This window comes from Periplaneta americana, chromosome 9, assembly GCF_040183065.1.
Source record: "Periplaneta americana isolate PAMFEO1 chromosome 9, P.americana_PAMFEO1_priV1, whole genome shotgun sequence".
NCBI classification, from domain to species: domain Eukaryota; kingdom Metazoa; phylum Arthropoda; class Insecta; order Blattodea; family Blattidae; genus Periplaneta; species Periplaneta americana.
The window spans coordinates 8221527-8243859 of NC_091125.1; the positions used below are offsets into that span (position 1 = coordinate 8221527).

The following is a 22333-nucleotide window of genomic DNA, read 5'->3' on the forward strand; positions in this document are numbered from 1 at the left end:
CTATTTGCACGAGTTGGAAGGTCCTAAAACAAAACAATGTTTCCTAAATTGGACCAGTTCAATGTAGGGTTCAAACGGTGGTTCAAATTACGGGCAAAACCATTTCAGATTATTTAGTAACTGTAAAACACGGAAACGTGTTCATTGAAAAAGTTTACGCATGAATATTGTTTGCTATGTAACTACTTCACAACATGCAATAGATTAAGATTATCACAATCTTGCCTGATTTGTCGTACAAGCTTAGCTAGGAGAGTCAAATATTACATCAGAAGCACCATAAACACAAAACACTTATTACAGCTGAAACCATTGCTCCGAACGCAAAGTCAACTGTACCCAGCATTCACTGCGCTACATAGTACTCTTCTACTTAAATTGTGGTGCACTCTGTCGAACAGTTTGGGAAATTACAGTGTTTCAATTTAAGACACGGTTCAATATAGGGACCTTTCCCCTATGTAGTTTATCCAAAAGTAAATTATGATTGATAGTGTCAAAAGCTTTCCGTAGATCCAAGAAAATACCCAAACATTTGTTTCCGATATCTAGTTCATTGATAATTTTTCCAATAACATTAATAAGAGCATCATCAGTAGAAATATTATTGCGGAAACCAAACTGATTTTTAGAGAGGATTTTATGTTTTTCTAAATAATTTATTAATCTATTCTTTAAACATTTTTCAAGCAATTTGGAAAATGTTGGAAGTAAAGATATAGGTCTATAGTTGTTTAAATTATTTTTATCTCCAGATTTGTATATTGGAATTACTATGGCACATTTCAAAACATCTGGGAATATACCTTGCACAAAACATAAGTTAAAAGTATGAACCATGGGTTTTAATATATATTTGATAATAATTTTGAAAGTATTATTCTTAATTCCATCTATACCAGGAGCAACATTATTTTTTAACTTCTTAATCAAAATAATAATTTCATCTTCAGTTACAGGGAAAAGAAACATGGAGGAAGCTAAATGTTCATCTTGTGTCTCATTTTGTAGAGAAGAGTTAAAATTTGACTTATTAAAGTTAGAAGTAACTTTGTGTCCTAGCTCTGAAAAATAATTGTTAAATTCGTTTGCAATCTCTTTTCTGCAATTTAATATTTCACCCTTATCGTTTTTTATCTCCTTGATTGGCTGTTTATTTTGTACATGTACATCTGTAGCTTCATTTATACCTTGCCAGAATTTTTAGGTTCATTTTTGTATCTATCAAATTTGGATTCATAATATTTAATTTTCGTTTTTCGAATGATAAGAGTTAACATATTTCTATACGCTCTGTAGTAATTTTTTAGTTGTACGTTACTTGGATTCTTTTTAACTTTTAAAGCAAGTTTGTCTCTTGTACGAATAGAATTAATAATGTCGGTCGTGATCCAGGGTTTTATTTTCTTGGATTTATTAGAAATTTTCTGATTACTGTTTATAATAGTATGTTTATCTATATACTTTATGATTAAATTGTAGAAAATTTGAAAACAGGCATTGGCATCATTACAATTATAGACCGATTCCCAGGTTTCTTTTAGAAAATCTGTAATCAAATCAGGATAATTAATTTGTTGCATATTTTGTGATGAGAGAGTAACAGACGGCCTGGAAATGTATTCATTGTTAGACATTTTTAATAAACTAAAAACAATATAATGATCGGTAATAGCACTAGCTAGAACGCCAGGTATGAAGCTATAATTATTTTGAGTTTTTAGAAATATATGGTCGATGCATGTGCCAGAAATTATGGAAGGCCTAGTGATGGCATTTAAATAATTTACAAAACCATATTCATGGAGAACATTCATATATTTACTGCCAATTATATCTATACTATTTTCTAATATGTCTATGTTTATGTCTCCAACAATAATATGGTTGCGACAATCTTCTAAATTGGATAAATACTGCTCTAAATTGTCTATGAAATCATTTTTATTGTTTTTAGGGGATCTATAAATGGCGGTGAAAAAAATTTCACTCTTATCAAGCTTAATCTTAAAATGAAGTGAATTACAGTGCTCAATTTCAGCTTCTATTACACTAATATCAATGCTATTTTTAAAGTATATTACTATTCCATCGCATTTATTGTATTTATTAACTTTTACCAATTTATTGTATCCATTAATATCATAGCCAAAATCGTGACCTAACCAAGTTTCCGTTAAAATGATAATGTCAAAATCATGAGTGAAGCTTTGTAATAATGCACATAATTCCAGGAAATTTCTGTTTATGCTACGTATGTTTAAATGAATACCCTAATTGTCTTTTGGACTTCGTATGGTCCTAGCCATCTCGAGTCTACTTCCGATTTCTTTCATTTCTCAGTAATACTGAACCGTATTGGGTCACCTTTAACCGAGATTAGGCCGTAACCCCCTGAATAATGATGATAACGTCGTCAGAAAGGAGGAACTAAACAATACCAAAAGATTAAACATTTATCTTAACAAACAATTTCTTACAATAAAACAAGGTAATAACAATAAATGAAATCTTTAAAAATAGTAACTTTACATTCGTTTGGTTAATATGTCTATACATGTCTATATAATATGTATCGGCTGGCGACCAAAATCCTCGGTGAGGCCTGTAGTAAATAGTTTAAGGAGGCTACTTTCATAAAAAATGTTTATTATTGATGATACTTTATCAAGATTGACATTATTACTATATTATTATTATTATTATTATTATTATTATTATTATTATTATTATTATTATTATCATCATTAATGAAAAATAATAACATATCAATCTTCAAATAAGTTGCTAAGCTGTGAGTCGAATTCACTAGGCTAAATTATTTAATTTTTATAAAGCAACGAATATTATGCTCAACTGAAGAAGCATATGTTGAAATTCCCCTGGAAATATTTTTCAGATCGCTGAAGTTTCAGTAGACACACTGTTCTCTCTTTTTTGTTTGTTTTAGTTTTGTTTTTTGACAGCAACAAGCACGACCAACAGAAAAGTTTATTTCGCACCACATTACCAAAGACCCATTTTATGTTACTCACACCAGGATGCATTGAAAGCTCGCGTTTTAAGATTATCTTTCTGAAAAATTGTCAGTGATGGCGTAGGTCTGTCTTAATTTAAAACTTTTCTTTTTTCAATATTATTTTCTATTGATAACGATACTCTAACAATGAATTTATTACAATTATCATCATTATTTCTCGAATTTCTTCAGATTTCTATTTTCCCGAAACACATAACCACAGTGGACCACACGATGATTCACCATTGTTATTCTTATCCCAACCGACACTTGAGACCGGCATTGACAAAAGACCGAGTTCTGAATGGGAGAAGTGAAGGCTGATGGGTGGGGGAATACCTGCTAGGCTACGAGGCCACAAGAAATGTGCTTCAGTTTCAGCTTTCCGAGTGCAACCTTAAAAACCCGTAGAAACATACGAAATGCAGAAGCCAGACCCGGCACGAGCGATCCTGGCCTCAGGAACAAATTTTACTGCAAGACAGGTCTATATACATCACAAAGTTTTCTACTTCTACAACTCTATACGCTTCATTGAAATAACTAATATGATATGTTCTATACGACTAAAAACAACTAACATTTTGAGTTTAAGAAAGCAAAGTGACTGAGGCCCGACCTCACTTGCCTCGGTCAATCAGCCGCCACTGATATATATATAAAGAGAAAACAGCAATGAGACTATATGATTAACAACAGTTGGATTGAAGCTAATAGAACAGTAATATATGGCCGGAAAGCAACTATTAGTGATGCGAAAAGAGCAAATGACCAAAAGAGAGAGAAAAAGCAAACTCATTCACTCTCATTCACTATTACAAAGGAAAAGCTTTAATGATAATGTAAATAAGCTAGTCACGACATAAGATGATAGAACATAAACTTACTAGAGTCCAGAAAATCAATAACGTATGCCCATGTCAATCACAACCACTAAGAATAGCAAATCAGTCTCCGCATACATAATCACTGTCCCAGCTCAGTTCCAAATTATATATATATATATATTGTGTGTACGGAATATATGAGGTACTGAACCCAACATGAAAATAATAATATTATCCACACATATAAGTATCAAAGTAGCGGATGTGGGTGAAGACATAATTACAAAAATAATCAGTACAGTTAACTAAACCTAAAATAATAGTCTTGAACAATGAAATAATTAAATGAAAAAGATAATGTAAAATTAGAATAAATAACTATCTCTCTCTTTAAGTCACAATATCTCATCCTAACCAAACCGCCCGGCCATCGCCAAACCAGCAGAATCAGCCCTCTCAAGCAGTCCCCGATCACGGCAGAGCACTCCTACAACCAGTCTCGATTAGCGATGGGTCGTTCATGAACGAACTAGTTCATTTGAACGACTCGTTCAAACGAACTGCTCATAGTTCGTTCATTATTTTTGAACTAATAGTTCATATACAGTTCACGTGTGCCGCACAATTGAACGAACGAACGAACGAACACTGAATGGACTGAATTACCAACTGTAGTTGAATACATACTGTACGTGTAAAGTGACTTTGAATTATTTTGCGCTTGCATACTGAGTGATTAATATAATTTTTTTTTTGTAATAAATTGGGGAAATGCGCACATTCGTGGTTTATAACTTTGATAGCGCTCAATGATACCGTTCACATTTCTCTTCACCAAGTTCACACACGATTCACGATTTGTTCATTCGGGCTGTGCTGTGTCAGCTGTGTGGCGTGCTGTAGATGCAGTGCAGCCAACTCTACCAGATAGGTTCCGACTAACTACTATAATCTCTCTACTATAGAATCTCCTAAACTGATGCGAAAATCTGCCAGGAAATAATATTGTGTATTTAATTTTATAACTATGTTTACTGTGAAGAATTAATTCACTTGAGTCAATATGTATTGTAAAAAAAACTTAGAACTTTGACATAATTCACACAGCACTCAGCCAGCAGATGAATCCCTCTTTTATTTTAACACATATGGGACAAATACCTGTTTTGTGCATGAATTAACGTATACAATTACAATTCACTGCATACAAGCATATTTTCCAGCTTTTATGAAATTCAAATCTGTCAGAATCAGCAGAGAATTGGCAACACTGTGTAGATGTTCTGTAAATATTAATTTGTGGTCAATGGCAGAGATTTGAATGGGTACTTCTACGTCACTTTTAAAACGTACCTCAACAAATTCCATCGCGCCGCATGTTGCAATCCCCTCCAACTCCATAACAGCTGAGGTTTAAAAAAAAGAAAGTCACTACAGTTCACATCGTTAAAATAGTTATTAATAATTTAAAATATTACTTCTTTGTCTTTCCTTTCACTGCCTCTCACAATTGTTCATGTTTTTGTTGAAAACTGAGTAGTAAATACAATAGGTAGGCCCTAACTAAAATAACGATTTACAAATTTTCACTTAAAAATAAGAGTTGTTCTACTCTTTGCCACTCAGACGATTTCCTGCATCCGTAATTGTGTGTCCTGCCTTGGAAAACACTCTCCCACAAGGCAAAGATTTAGCAACAATAGAGAGCCGAGATTTTGCCAGTTTCTATAAATTTGGTTAGGCCTATACCTCTTTCCTTTCATTCCACCAAGAAAGTGGGTTACCCTTTCTCGTTAGCAGTGGTTCCTGTACAAATTTGTCGACCTCGATAATTGCCGATGCTTTGGGGTTTGGGTCTTTTATTAAAAGAGAGCATAATTAACAGCTATAAAGATATGTATAGCTTAATATTTCATAAAATAATCGATTAAAATATTATCTTGCAAGAAAAGGTCGGTTGGTATGTTATTTATCTGCAATAAGGAAGGGTGAAGTTGTGTTTCAAGGAGACTTTTTTTTTGTCCTAGTTGTCCGCCTAAACTTCGCACGAAAACATGACGACCTTCCCTCATACCCTTCACCAGTTAACTGCAGGCACGCGCAAGGGATAAACCCTTAGCCGAGTTGCCAATTCTTGAAGTCATTGTGATTTGCGAACGTTTTTCAAACTGTGTTCCGTGAAACCGCGATTTTCAGCGAGACTGTATTATCTTTGTAAATATACCTTAATTTATAATTACTAAAACAAAATTCGTATAAAAATGAACAAACTTATTTTTAAAACACTTTATATTTATATTTTCACTAACATGTTTTGCCTAAATAAAGAAGGAAATACAGAATTATATAATAAGTGTTAAATTCTCATGTTATTGAAGTTCCAGAATTTTATACTTAATTAAGGATGTTGCGCTGGTAAAATTTTCGAAAACTGTGATCATTGAATAGCAATTTATAGTACAAGAGAGTAAAATTAGATTTTGGGTGATAATTTCCACGAGCGCATAAAATCTGTTTACTCTAGTATGCTATACGATATTTTATTCATTACTGGTATGTAAATTTAATTTTAAATTGTAGGTATTTTCTTTGTAATGTGTTGTTGGAAAAGCAGTTCATATATATTCATTTTATTATTGCTAATATGTTGGTTGTCATGTAGAGAGTGATTTAAAAACATTTAATTCACTGCTGTAAGTTAGAAAACTTTTAAGCACTGCTGTGAATAACGTCATTATTTAGGTTGCTAAGGACGGTGAAATAAAGACCAGTTTGGATACCAGTCATGGATAAATGTATTCCTTTTACATCATTATTTCATAACACGAAAATCATATTAAAGCACAAAAGAATATATTTGTTTCTCTGCTAGTTTAGTTGCCGATTCGATGCAAATTTTCTGTAGGCCTAAGGAACGTTATAAGATACGAAATATGATTGAATTAATTAAGGGGCATGTACACTTTTTATACCTTAAAATTCTGTTATGTAATATATAGGCCTAATATAAAATTTAAATTTCTACACCAACTATTGAAGTTCATTCAGGTAAAACAACCTGTATTAGTTTCTTTTTTAGTTATTTAACGACACTGTATCAATTACTAGGTTATTTAATATCGATGGGATTGGTGATAGCAAAATGGTATTTGACGAGTTGAGGCCGAGGATTCGCTATAGAGTACCTGACATTCGCCTTACTGTTGAGAAAAACCTCGAAAAAAACCCAATCAGATAAATCAGCCAAAGCGGGAACTGAACCCACGCCCGAGTGTAACTTCGGATCGGCAGTCAACTCAGCCAACTGAGCTACGCCAGTGGCTCTGTATTAGTTCTGAAATTATGATTTTTAATGTAAAGTGCGGCATTGGCTATAATAGCTGTTACGTGGAATATGGCATAAGCTTTTTTTTCTTCTTCGCAAACTATATTCCTTAAAAATCCTTTTCCTGGTAATTCCGAAAGTGCTGGATAGAATCGAATGAAATTTTTTCTGCATTCTTAAACATAATGTACAAATCAGGCCAGAATATTTCCGCAAGTTTATTTGCTGTTGGCGATATCTCTTTCGCGTACTGTTCGCATACTGTTCGACGAAGTAAATCACGCATAAAATCATCTTGCCGAATTATGTTTTAATTTATTTTCTCTTCAGTTGGTGAACCGTAATTCTTAATTTCTATGCCCCATATATATATATATATATATATATATATATATATATATATATATATTTTTTACCAACTCCGCCGGTTGCGTCCGATGTTAAGTGATTAAGATTTGTACTTATCAAACTGCTTCAACTTTCTATTACTCTATGGGTAGAATTTCTAACGTTAGACATAATTTTAACACTTCGTTTTCTTAGCTACGCTCCTCTGCAAATAACATATTCTGTTTTCTTCGACGGTGTTATTTGTTCTTGTCATGATCTTCAGGTGAATCAGGAGGCCTGACTGTTCCAACACTTTTTAATCATGGCCAGAATGAATTAGACATATTGAAACGCATAACGGTATAAAACAACACGTCGGCAAATGTCTAAAAAGACACTGAGAACGGGTGAAACCGAACAGGTAGAGGCAATGACTGCTAGATTTGGCAATGCTGGGATCTATTGTATTTCTGCCACGCGGCTAGGGGTTGAGTAGAGGATGGGGGTTTATCAGGGATTACCAATTCCAAGAACAGAGGCCGTCATGTTTTCGAGCCAAGTATAGGTTACTGTATATGAAGGGACAGGGAGGAAATGAGAGAGAGAAAGTTATGTTCGCTATTCTCTCACTACAGCTATAGGTCAGAACAGAGTCCGTGGATATACCAGATCAGAACACATTGCTATGCCATCTGTTGACGATTTCATTCACTACTTAGTGATACTGGCAACTAAGTGCGCACGAATGTACGTTTTGTACGATATTGAACTAGGGTGAACTGCATAGTGGTTGGCACCGTTAAGACATCTTCCACCATTCTTTCACTACTATACTGATCTGAATGTCTTTATAGGCAAATGCCATTATGGAAATGGAAAAAGGAAAGTCTAACGGATGCAGTGATACATATTTGAGAGTTTATTGAATTTATATTCAATTAATAAAAATCTATTGTTTTGAAAATTCTGAAAATCGCAGTCATTGGCACTTGAATATATAGCTATTGGCATCAAATTCTACAGTCATTGGCACCCAAAAGAACATAATATTCGGAACTATCCATTTGATACTATTAAAAGAAAAACCATTTTAACACACAGCATGATGCAAATATAAAGACCATTTAACAAATTTATTAACTTATGTCATTAAGATTTTCATTCTGTGTCTTCGGAGCCCTCATCCATCCAATTAGGAGAACTGTCAGCATACTGGAAACACTTGTGGCAAACATAGGAATCATCGTCTTCTGGTAATGGCATGTGTATTTTGTATTCATCTGGTACACATTTTCTATGAAAAAGTTTTTCACACAGTGAACACTCTAAGTCATTCGTTCTAACAGTCTTAGTACATTTAAAGCACATTCCCCTTTTTTCGCAAGTATTTTTCTTAACTGTTACATTTTTCCCTTTTAGTTCTTTCTTCTCTTCTCTTTTTCCTTTCTTCTTTTTTCTTACTTTCCTTCTGTCCGGAAGCAGAGATGGTGAACATTGTTGTTATAGACAGTTTTGCAGGACCTCTATCAACTTCATACACGTTTCTGTCCCTTTGAAGGCTAAAACTTTCCCTGTTTTTGGACATAATTGGAACCCTGATTCATCGCCGTTAAATATCCTTGTTGAATCTTGAAGAATGTCTAAAGAATTCTCTTCTTCCAAAATATCTTCAACCTGCTTAAACCTAGAATTAAAAAAAAATAAGCAAATTATTAAACAATTTATAAAATATACGGACTCTTTCAACAGTTTCCTTTTCTCAACTTCTCATATTCATTTAAGGATTGAGAGAACAGTGATGTCAATACGTAGTTGTAATATTGTTTCTCTGACATAGCTACTTCAAAAAAATAAACATAGTAAGTAGGCTACGTGGAAAATTTAAGTCAAGTAGTAAATGATGAATGACTAATCATGTGCTAAAAGATAGACGAATCATTCTTTACCATTTTCTGACATCTGCTTCACAAACGGTGACACTGGATGAAGTTACACTTTCACTTGTTCGGATGGAAACCTCTGGATGGCGACGAAGAAATGATCGAAATCACCCATCCCCAGGCAAATTGTCCTTAAATGGTGTTTTTCTCTGGTTCATGTTTAGGAACTCCTTAACAGGTAGTTGGACATCCAATTTCCTCTGAGGAAATCCTTTTCTGGCGCAGGTAACAATCCACTTTACTAACAGTTTTTCTTCATCTTCACTGAGTACTGGTGCAGGTCCCATTGAAGATTATGAAAATTTGCCACTGAGTCGAAATTGTAATGTAGGCCTTGGAATGTTGTATTTTTTTGCTGCAGTTTTTTTGGGCATTCACCTCGAATTTCGTCTAAAGCTGCCTCTAAATGTTGTGGATTCTAACATTTCTTACTTACAATCTTCTTCTTCTTCTTCTTCTTCTTCTTTATCCTTACAAATTTTACGTCATTCATGCTGATGAATCTTCGAAAGGAGAGAAAATAATACTGTAAATCAATTAGTTTGGCACTGCCAATAACTATAACAGTTGTAGTGATAGTCACATGCATAATACATTGGCACCCCATGCCAATAACTGGTAAATATAATTTTAAACACATGAAAATTATTTTGAGGTTATGTAGCAACGTAAGAAACATTATGGCATCAAAACGTCACAATAAAAACGTGAATCAGGTAGGTATAGTCATTGGCACAGGATGCCAATAATTGAAACCGACATGTTTTTCTTTGCAGTCATTGACACCCCGCCATTTGGTGATCGTTTAGGTTAGGATGTTTAAACTGCATCTATTTGAATAGAAGAAACCTTCAGCAATGGATCTGTACAAGTTTCATTACAATTGCATGAACCTAAGAAAAACAGTAATGCATATTAAGAGACAAAATCCTTAACACTTACCTTAAGAAAATACCTTTTATTGTCGATACAGTATACAGCGTCTGATATCAAGCAGCCATGACACAAAACAAAGCCAATCTGGTGGAAAATTTCGGTACTACTTTAAAGAGGAGATATCACTGAATGCAGATGTTGCTCTCAAATGGCACTATTGGTCTTAAAAACCTTATTATAGAGGAAATTAATTAAAAGATGCCAGTAACTATCAGAGTGCCAACGACTATATAGTTTACCTACTTAGTTCCTAACTCGTTGATTAGTTCATTTGTAAAATGAACGAACTAGTTCATTTGAACGACTCAAGTTCATGTGTGGGAGCGAACGACCTAGCTCTTGACAATGAACTATTTCGCCCATCGCTAGTCTCGATGTCTCTAACCAACTGCCGTCCCGTCTCTGACTCATTCCACGGTCGCCTGTCACTCCACGCCAGGTCAGCGCTGACCGCCAACTCGCCAACCGAAAAATTTGGAACTAACTAATGAGCGAGCAAGCATGAAAGCGGAAATAATCTCGTTCCCCACATATACAGTATATTAAAGGAAAAAAACAAAAGAGATTAAACAGAAAAAACAAAGTAAGTGGGAGAAATCTATAGGAAAGGAAAGGAAATCCAGAAAACCTGCCACGACGGATGAATGAAAGAAAAATCAATATTGAGGATATAAAAGAAAATAACAAACTGCCGGAAAATACCGGTACAACACTAATGGCCGGTTTCACCAACCTTCGTTATCATTATAACGTCTCGTTAAATAATTTAATGACACGTTAGTCAGTTTTTGTGTTTCACCAAGTATCATTATTGCTAACGCATCTTTAAATTCATCTTTAATTTATTAGGACCTATTCGTCGCGTTAAAACAGTAACGATGCGTTAAGAAGTCAACAACATGGCGGACGTAATTATTCGATGGTGAAGTTCTTTATTTAGAACTTCAACTTAACGACGAACTTATATGTTGCAATAACACTCGGAATAATCATTTTTAAGATTTAAGTGATAAAGAATTCCACGAAAGCTACACATTAAGGAAATAAGTAGTAAGAATGCTTCTAGAAGAAACTGAATACCGGTATACTGTATAGGTTAGAATACGACAGATAGAAATCACCCACTTAACGCCTCTTCAACAGATTCTTCTCGTTTTAAAATAACGTTGCGGGAAGTTTTGAAATAGTAATTGATGATATGAACGGGGGTATCAAAAGCTGTATTGTCTAGATATGTGAATAAATTATCAGACGTACTATCAACATTACAATAGTCATTATTTCTATAAGCCTAATAAGCTTATAGCTAAATTTTATGTTGTCATAGACAACATAGATTGTGTATATGTTCCAATCGTATATCCTCGCAGTAATATAGCCAAAAGATTCTGCAATAGAAGATCCTATTTTACCTTCAATATTCAAACAATTTCATAGGCCTATGTAAAGCTCCGCATAGAAAAATGGTGGCTAAACTAGCGCTGAGGTAGTTTCCTTCGTACTCTGCTTATACACCTTGCACATACGAATCTGTGACAGGTTACGTTTGATTAGTTTAGGTTTTTGTTATGCCTTGCATATACGATCAACTGCATTACCACAAAAAAATCCCTTATAAGTTCAACGATTTTCACTTCTACCTCAGAACTACCTCAGCGCTAGTTTATTGAAATTGCAATAGGTTAGAATACGACAGATAGGAATCACCCACTTAACGCCTCTCCAACAGATTCTTCTCGGTTTAAGATAATGTTACGGTCTACACGGATAGCACAACATTCCAAAGGAGAATGCCTTTTAAATGAAAAGGGTGCAAAGAGATTTTCTTTTAGGAGACAATGGATACCCCTTAAAATCCAATTTAATGACACCTCTCCTGAATCCTGCCACACAAGCATGGCAAAATTGTTACAGGGTACTAATAAATCCGCATGAAATACAGTGGAAAAGTAGTATGCAATTTATGGAAGAGGCGATTTCCCGTCCTAAATTTAGGCCTTATATAACTGCTTAGAATGCTTTGTATAGAATTAATGTTGCATCAATTTTTAAGCTGTCGACCTTGTAGTCCTCTAAATTTTCTCAGATTTCCTTTAGAAGCTACAATTTAACTGCTCTACATTCCTATTATTTACATTTGGAAGCAGCTGCCTTTTTTTTTTAATTGTGGTATGACAACATACTGTATTTAGGAAGATGTTCTTAAAATTACTGCCTCTTACCCGTTTGCCTATGATTGTTTCCTCATGCCAAACAAAGTCAGCCATGATCATATGTAACCAATGAAATTCGCGATTTCGAAGCCATGGTCGTATGAAAAACAAAACATGCAAGATACAAGTACAAAATCCCCTCGTTAGTAAACGCCTGTTAATTTTAAAGATACGAGGCTTGGTGAAACAGTCAACTTTTAAAGATTCCGTTAAAATTAAACGATCCATTTGCTGACAAGTCGTTTGTGCTGATTTAAAGAAGCTTGGTGAAACCGGCCATAAATCTTCCTTTTCATAACGTTGTTCTTTTCCTTTAAGCCAAGCATGCCAAAACCCTGCACATTGTGCATATAGTCCTGTGCGATGTGCACTTTCTATTCCCCTACCTGAAGGGAGTTCATCGCCTTGGAGGGGAACGTGACAGGGCTATACAGACCTGCAATAGCATATCAGCTTTTCGTTCAGTAACACAGTTTCAGTACGGGTGTTGATTTGGCTGTGTCTGTGAATGAGTTACGATAAATAAGGTGAGGAGTTCACAGATAACGAAGAAGAGAAATTACGAATCATATAACATAATTGTTATAATGTTTTCTTCATCCAACAGTAATTGTTTTAAAATGAAAAGCTTTCATCAGCCCATGTCGAGGTAATAGTCTTGTGACAGTTCAGATCAGATTAGTAAAGCTCTCAAAATATGATATTGCCAGCGCTTATTCTTAACCAGTACTCTCACGGCAACACGAACTTGACAATGGCGTTATTTTGGAATCTGTACTAACACAGCCTTCAAAGATTAGACGACTTATGACTTTCATTTCATAAGCTGGTAAGTGATGAGAATATAGTGAGGAATACATGTGAGGCTCTTGAGGTTGTAAGGAGCGAAGAAAGCAACTATTTGCAAGGCGGAAAAATTTTCTGGAAAAATATATAATGGCAAATTTTCCATCTCACGTCACTATATTATGCTAATATATTTACATTAATAAACCTTTAAACGTGACATTGAATATCGTCGCTTTTCAGTTTGTGAACTACATTTTTAATTTCTTTCAGTAACGCTTCCAACTTGTCGATACTTGATCTCAACGTTTTCCAAATAAACTACTGTATATGCGAATTTAAATTCTAAGCTTAATTTATATAATTTATTAATATTAATGTTAATTTATATTAACATACAGCAAGGAAATTATTTCGGTGTAAAAACTTCACAATGTCCTACTGCATGTAATTAATTGGGAGTATAATATTTTCTTCAACATTTGTACTAATGGTCCCAATAAATAATAATGCTCGACGAACGATTAAAGAGTAGTGTCTATTACTTTAAAATAATTAGTACCTACTACGTAAAATGAAATACTTATTCGTTTTTTGTTGTTTCGAAATTACTGCTATATTTCTTTCTTCAAATACTATATAAGATCATATTAATAAATTATGCTTTACAAACCAATACTTTGTGAAGTATAACTGAGTAAGCCTAAAGTTTCTTATATTACAATTATCAAGTATTAACACTGATAATAACTGTCTTTTTTTCTCCTGCTAAATGTGTTTATAATGTCCAAATGTTTATTTAATCCAAGCCTAGAAGCGCAGAATAGATTTATTGTACACCCCTCCAGCTAGGAAAGAGTAAGAGCAACGCTCGAATGATGCAGTCTGCACAGACCGGCAATCCGCGCAAAAAACTGCACATTTAGAGTCTGATTTCTGGCATACCTGCTTTAAGCTGTTGTTGGCTTTTCCGCTTAGCCTCGTTCAAGTTCTCTTTTGCTATCTGCCAGGATTTATGAAATCTCAAGTTTACATCTGTGACTAAATCGTCGTAATTATATTGAGCCTTACTCTCTTTCTGTAACTGCCCTGGAATGTTTGCAATTTTCCAAAATAATAACTCGCACGGTGTATATTTGGTGACTGACAAGGGAACCTTCTATCATGGTGAATTGAAAAGGCGGTAATGCCTTGTATTTTGGCAAGAGGAGGCAAAAGTAAGTCAGCAGGTGAAATTTTTCCGCTTGAGCTCCATAGGAACAAAAGTTATGGAACTATAAATTTAACATAACGGTCTGTGGGAAGTGACTCAATGTACACACTTAAAGGTTAAAATGAAGTTGTTTTCGAAGTCACTGCATTGAAAACGAGGTATTACAGCTGTTGCACATTTGAATTAAAACATTATGGACATCGATCTTCATGCAATGAAGAAATTCTGGGCAAAAATACTTGCAAAAGCATATCCATCATATATGCCTTCCGCATATTTGATGAACCAGAAGCATACAGTATGATTTGATGTTATATGGGTCAGCAGGTTTATATTTAGGGATTTTTTTCTATCATTTGGCTGACACAAGATACATCAGGGAGAAGATCTGTCCGTCCATGGAAACGACTGGCATAATCATGTAGGAGTGTGTCGTAGCAACCTCTGATCCTACTGTGACATAAATCTTCTTTCTTCATTTGAAATGCAGGGTTCGCCCGGAGTGAGTCTATTTCAAATCGACTTTGATCAGTGTTGAGGATCTGGCGAAGAGTGAAGCCACGATCGATGTACAACTGCTTCATCTTCGACACAGAATTGTCCGAATTCTGCTTCACCATTTCCCTTTTTGATGCGAATTTCCTGCTCACTTTATGCTTCACAGAACAAGAAACGATATGACTGCTCTCCTTGAATCTCCATACCCACGAGTCAGAAGCTCTGAAGTTAAGACGGTTATCACGATCAATTTGAGCCTTCACCTATAGGCCTCTGTTCGTCCTTTAACTCATCTCTCAATTGATTTAAGATATGGATGTCTGCGACTGACGGTTTGTCACTGGTCCCAAACTCGCGCACCAGCAGCTGAACCACAACATTAGGAGCCATCCTGTATATGATACAAACGGCAACAATTACTTGTCACGCGCCCCAACAGAACACGAATGAGAAACAAAACTTTAGATTGGAGTTTTAACATGTAGTAGTGTCAACATGCATACCCTTCTGTACGAGGAGAAGGGCTGGCTTACAAATTCGTACGATGAAAGGCGGGGAGTGTCTGATTAGTGATCAGTCACACAATATGAACACAAATCAAACATAACAGTAGCTATAACAGCAGAATTAGCTCAAGCAAGACTTATCTTTCCGTAAGATGAAAATAGATGGCCGCCTCCTAGAGATAATTAATACTCAGTACCATTAAAAACGCACAACAGCTATAATATCTCGTTTGCAATGCAAACACAGAAAATCACCAACACGGAAACAGCAATACAAAACACAAAAACAGAACACCATCAGACAAGACATCATAAGACACATAAAGAAAATACACGAACCCAACACAAACAAAAGAGAACAGATAACAATAAAAACACTAAAAGCAAAACAACAACAACATAACCTCATTTTCAGCAAAGCAGACAAATGCAATTGCACAGTAATACTACACAAACAAGACCTACACGACAAAATAGAAACATACTTTAAACAAAACAACATCAAAGAACTTGGAAAAGACCCCACCACACAATACCACAACACAATAAAAAGCACAATCAACAAAAGCAAACACGTAAAACCTCACAACATGAAACAACAACGCAAACCAATCAAACCAGCAGCACCTAAACACAATGCACTACCCAAGATATACAAAGAAAACATACCAATCAGAACTCTAATCAACTACAAACAGGCACCAGCACACAAACTAGCCACACACATGGACAAAATCATCAGAAACAACATAAAATTCAGAAAACAGACAACAATAAAAAACACTATAAACCTAGTCAACAAAACAAAACAACAATACATTCAATACAGTGCAACACTAGCATCTTTCGTTATCACTAACTTACCGATACAAGACACATTACAGATACTAAAAGAAATGCTCATAGACAACAACACACCACAAGAACACATCGAAAAAATCATCTAAATCACAGACATCATAACAAAGCAAAACTATTTCACACACAACAACAAATACTACACCCAAACAGAAGGATTGCCAATGGGATCACCCATATCTAGCATACTAGCAGATTTATTTTTACACAACATAGAACAAACATACATACTCAACAAAGAACACAACAAATATGCAGACAACATAATATACTGGCACAGATATACAGACGACATACTCATACTATACAAAAGAAACAAACGACAAATACACAAACTACACCAATACATAAACAAAATACACCCAAAACTCCAATACACACTGGAACTTGAAAACAATAACTCCATAAATTTCCTAGACAGCATCATAACAAAAGTTGACAACAAACACATCTTCAAAATATACAGAAAACCAACCACCATCACCACACACATACACAACACATCTAATCACCCCACACAACACAAACATGCTGCATTCAGGACAATGGTACACAGTTTACTCAACATACCCATGAGCCAACAACACTACAACGAAGAAGTGAACACAATCAAATACATAGCACAAGAAAATGGTTACAGCCCAAACATAATAGACAACATCATAAGGAAGACAAAACAAAAACTCAAAAAACACAAAACACACAAAACACAGCACAAACACAAGAATACAAGAAATACATCACACTAACATATGAAAACAAAAACACACACAAGATCGCATCCTCATTTAGAAAACAGAAATACAACATAGCATACAGAACAGAAAACACACTACAAAGACATCTCAACACAAACAACACAAACAAATAAATACAACCACACAGGCGTATCCAAACTCACATTCAATAGTTGCGACACTTTCTACATTGGATAGACAGGCAGATCATTCCAAACTCGATACAAAGAACACATTAAAGCAATAACCAGAGGACACAATACATCTACATATGCCGAACATATAACTAATGCTAACCACACGTACAATAACATAAATAGAGACATGGAAATCCTACACATACAACCCAAAAACCAAAAACTCAACACACTAGAACAATATGAAATATACAGACACACTAAAACACACCCTAATCAAATTCTGAACACACAGATCAATTTCAGAACACACACATACTTGATACAACTCCTCATCACACGAACGCACCCACACAACAGGCAACGAAGTTAAGATGGCGCCGAGACACAGAAGGCTCTGAGGATGGTGTCAAGTAACACCGAAAGAGCTGTAAGCCGCACATGCTTACATAATGAACACGAGTAAGTTCGCCAGTTAATCAATTATTTATATTCAAGTGTTAAAAGTAGTGTACGCAAGATTCAAAATGAGAGTTTTAAGATTACGCGGGCTGAGAATGACAAGGTTCTGTCTGACATTTTTTTTTTAGCAAAATTGAGATTTTTGTTGCATTGAATTCTGCTACTTCACAGCTATCTAACATATAAATTATATCTTGATATCTCAATTATTGTTCGTGATAAAGTTAGTTTGAAAAGGTCCTAATTACGCACCGAGTTCTTTCGTGAGAGTGACGAGGTTCTATTTACACGTTTCCTCTTGAATCATGTAAACCAACGAAATCGACATTATGCTGTTAAAATAATATGTCATGTTTAAGTAAGAAATGTATCATTTAGTACCATCAATCAATTTCGATTGTTGTGTGATGGTATAACTGCACAATATAAAATATAGACTAGGCGTATTTTGAAACCACAATATTGTTGCAAGGATAATTTCACTGCTATTGGTAGCACTGGTACATTTCTTCTGCTGTGTTACGTTATCTGCTGCTCATTTGTCATTGTTTATTAACATACCAGCCGTTTCTTTGTGCCGTGTATATGTTATTTAATCATTTTCTCGTCGTAATAATAATATGTCAAGAGGTAAAAGAATGGGGGTAGAAATGGTGTTATCAAACCATTGCAGTAATTAAAATTCAGATGACGATTATGTACCAGAATACAATGATTTATCAAGCAACAATGAAGATATTCCAGAGCATTTTCCTGTAGGCATGAAGTTCCAAAAGAGAAGATAAGTAAGGTTTCAGCAATAACAATGGCCAACAATTTTTTTTTTATGTTTCCTGCACTTCTTGAGTCAATTCTATCTAATTTTGGGTTGAGAAAAACGAATATGACAATGAAAAATTTTTCTTAGTTCTAGTTTCTGTAATACACAATAGGTGGAAGTACTGAGTGGCTCAGAAAGGAGTGTATTTTTCTTTAAATTACAGTATAACTCGGTTATTTGTATTTATGCACAATTTTAATTGAAGTAAACTCAAAATACAGACCTTGGAAATCATGTGTGATATATTAAATCATGCAAATGTCTACCCTCACGATGCTGACACTCCTCCAGACGTGTCCTGAAATTGCCAATGACAGCTTGCAACATGTGTTGTGGAGTGTTGTCCTTCAGCTCTTGCAGATTGGCTGGAGTTGTGCTGTAGACCCGACTTTTCAGGTATCCCCAGACGAAGTAGTCAAGTGGGGTTAATTCGGGACTCCTAGGGGGCCAGTTAATGTCACCCCTCCTTGAGATGAGTTTCTCCGATAGTTCGTAAGGACACATTTGCAGTATGGCTCGTAGCCCCATCTTGCTGGAACCACGTTTCATCGTTGAAGCCTACGAAGTTCTGAAGTGCGGGGCTAAGAATCTTTCAATCATCCTGGAATATCGGTCTGCATTCACTGTTACGGTACGACCACGCCCATCTTCAAAGAAGAACGGCCCTATGATCCCTTGAGATGACAATGCAGCCCATACTGTGACTGTGGCTGTGCAGAGGTCGCTGATGTTTCTCTTGAGGGTTTTCCGTCGACCAGTAGCGACAATTATGCTTATTAACAGGGAACGGATTTATATGGACTAAAAATATATGAAATATGTAAATATATATGTAGTTATTTTTGCCAAAATATGGAATTAAATATGGATTTTTACCAAAATATAGAATTAAATATGGACTTAAAATTATAAAAAAATGACTATGTACGTTAAATATTGGTACATTTTAATCAAACTAAACAAAAAATATAATGGACGTACCTTATCTTCCAATGTAGTTTCAACAAAACACAATTTTTATTGTCTGTTACCATAACAATAGGTTACAAACATTTCTTTCAAGTGCTGAAAAGTGAATATTCTTCTATTGTCTCTGAGGATAGATTTATACTGACTAAAAGAGCGTTCGACGTCACAAGAAGTAACTGGTACATAATTCAATTTCACAATGTCTGCTGGGGATAAGTCCAAGTTAATCTTCACTGTTGATTCACCACTCATCACAGCAACAACCTTTTGTAGTTCTTCATATCCAGGGTTTTTTGAAAGTACAGTGTCCACCTTAGCTCTTACTGCATCTGCAACTTTACCTCTACCACGATTCAGTTGTTCCACAGTACTATTTATAATTTCAAAACTTTCAGATAGTGAAAGGTGCCTATTTTGGAGACTTTTGAGCGTTTTTATGATGCATGAAAATGTATGCTGAATGTGAGCTAAGTCATTCTTCACACTTATGTCACAGGTAACTGTTTTCGCAGTATCAATTGAGACTGCATCTTCAGAGTCCAATGCAAGGAGAACATTGTTAATAGAGTCTATATGTTCGGCATAATATTCAACTGCTTCTAGCCATGTACCCCATCTAGTTAAAATTGGCTTTGGTGGCAATGGAATTTCAGGGTACATTTCTTTCAACACGTTAACTCTACTGGGAGCTTTGAGAAATACTTTTTTCACTGATGAAATCAACAAATCTACTTTAGGGAAATTGTCTCTGACCACTTCTGCCACACGATGAAATGCATGCGCCACACAAGTAAAATGAGTCAATTTAGGATATACAACAGATAATGCTTGTCCAGCTTTGACCATATAAGGGGCAGCATCGCTAATAAAGAATAACACATTATCGTACATAATACCCTTTGGCCACAGGATACCCATAGCTTCGTTGAACAGTTTAACTATAGTTTTGTTATTGCACTTTTCTAGAACATCACAATGTAAAAGAATTCGTTCAGAATATTGTTCACTTAACAAACCGATAACTACATTACCAACAAGTCTACCTTCTTTGTCGGGAGTCTCATCAATGGAAACCCAAATTGAACTATCTTTAATTTCATCTCTTATCTTCTGTATTGTCTCATCGTAGATGGATGGAGCATACGTCTTCCTAAGTGTTGACTCATCCGGGATTGTATGTTGAGTATATTTTTCAAGGAATTCCCTGAAGACCTTATTCTTTAGTTTGTAGAGAGGAATATCAGCAGAGATGAGAGAACGGCACAGGTCGATGTTAAACTCAGATCTTACATTCGATGTTGTTGGTTGTGTTAAAAACAATTGTCTCTGCTTGGAATTTAGTTGTTTGTTGGCCTGATGTTTACTAGTTGTAATGTGTTGTTGCACCAGGAACTTTTGTGTAGATGATACTGCACACTGACACAAATTACAAAATAATATTTTATTGTCAGTTGATAAACCATCTTCTTTAAATTCTGAAATGTAACTTGTTAGTTTTGATTTTAAATTGACTGAATGACGTACTTTTGGCATATTTACCGTCTTTATAGTATGATTTACAAAACTGAACCTATGTGTACTCTGACTGGCATTTAACTGTTGAGCTGCACAACTGAAGTCTGTTAAAAATTTTAAATTAAATTAATACAGTTTTGTAACTTACTTTCCCATTGTTGATAGGACTGCTAATTTTCAAATAACTCTGATGTTAAAGGGATTACTGAACATGTGTTTAAATCTCTATTGTTGAAATGTATTTTTAAAAGTTAATGGAATTTTGTTTTGTTTTATTGTTAAACCTAATATAATATGGACTGTTTTATATGAAATATGGAAAATATATGGAAATTAACGAAAATATGTACTAAACTCTAAAATATGGAAAAATATGGAAAATAAAAGTAGGATTTTTCAACCCTACACATTGTGAAACATAAAGATAATGTAAAATATAAATTATATTAGCTTTATAAGTAAATATGTATTTACATATAAATCCTTTCCCTGCTTATTAACATATTCATCCAGATGAAAATGGGCTTCATCACTGAAGATAATGTTGTTAAAATCATTGATACGAGTTAAAATTTAATCTGCAAAAGCAAGACGATCAGCGTAATCAGTTATCTTCAGCGTCTCCACTAACTGGATTTTGTATGGATATAAACCCAGGTCAATTGTCAATATGCGCCGCAAACTGGATCGGTGCAAATTTAGAGTCGCTGCTCGTTTGCGTACTGTTCAGCGTGAGTCCGCTGCCACAGATTGCCGAACACGCTCAATGTTATTTTCGCTCCTGATGCTCCTGCGGCGACCTACAGGTCGTCTGTTTGTTGTGTTACCAGTTGCCTCGAATTTCCTTACTCATTGTTTAATCACATTTGCACTTGGACATTGCCTAATGTCGTGCAGGTGAAAATGTGCATGAAATAAACGTTGAGTAGTTTTGTAGGAATTGTTGTTTTGGTAATACGATTGCACACAGAAAGTACGCTCTGCACCGTTGAAGCGAACCATCTCTACTAAATTTCCAAGTCCACTTCTCCCGCCAGGAAAAAGTGTTGCAACGCCTTCTCTTATATTTGCAGCGTAATTTGAGAAACAAAAATGCATTCCTTTCTGAGCCACCCAGTATTTCAGTTTAAAGGATTAAGAGAAAATGATACATTTTAATTACAAATGCCAACAATATTGAAAGTGCATTTGAATATTTTAAAATGACACTTACATTCTAAGAGTCCTAAATTTATGGAAGAA

The 22333-nt window shown here is 35.0% G+C and overlaps 1 protein-coding gene and 1 long non-coding RNA gene across 8 annotated transcripts in view; one reads left to right on the forward strand and one right to left on the reverse strand.

Annotated features, from left to right (window-relative positions):
• Positions 1 to 22333, forward strand: part of LOC138705761 (uncharacterized) — a 209753-nt gene that overhangs the window by 34527 nt on the left and 152893 nt on the right. The gene's annotated exons all lie outside the window — the stretch shown is intronic.
• LOC138705760 (uncharacterized) lies at positions 8398 to 11356 on the reverse strand. Its single transcript, XR_011333751.1, has 3 exons — positions 10384 to 11356; positions 9448 to 9944; positions 8398 to 9185 (listed from the first exon to the last, which is right to left on the reverse strand). It is a non-coding gene; the product is annotated as an uncharacterized lncRNA (long non-coding RNA).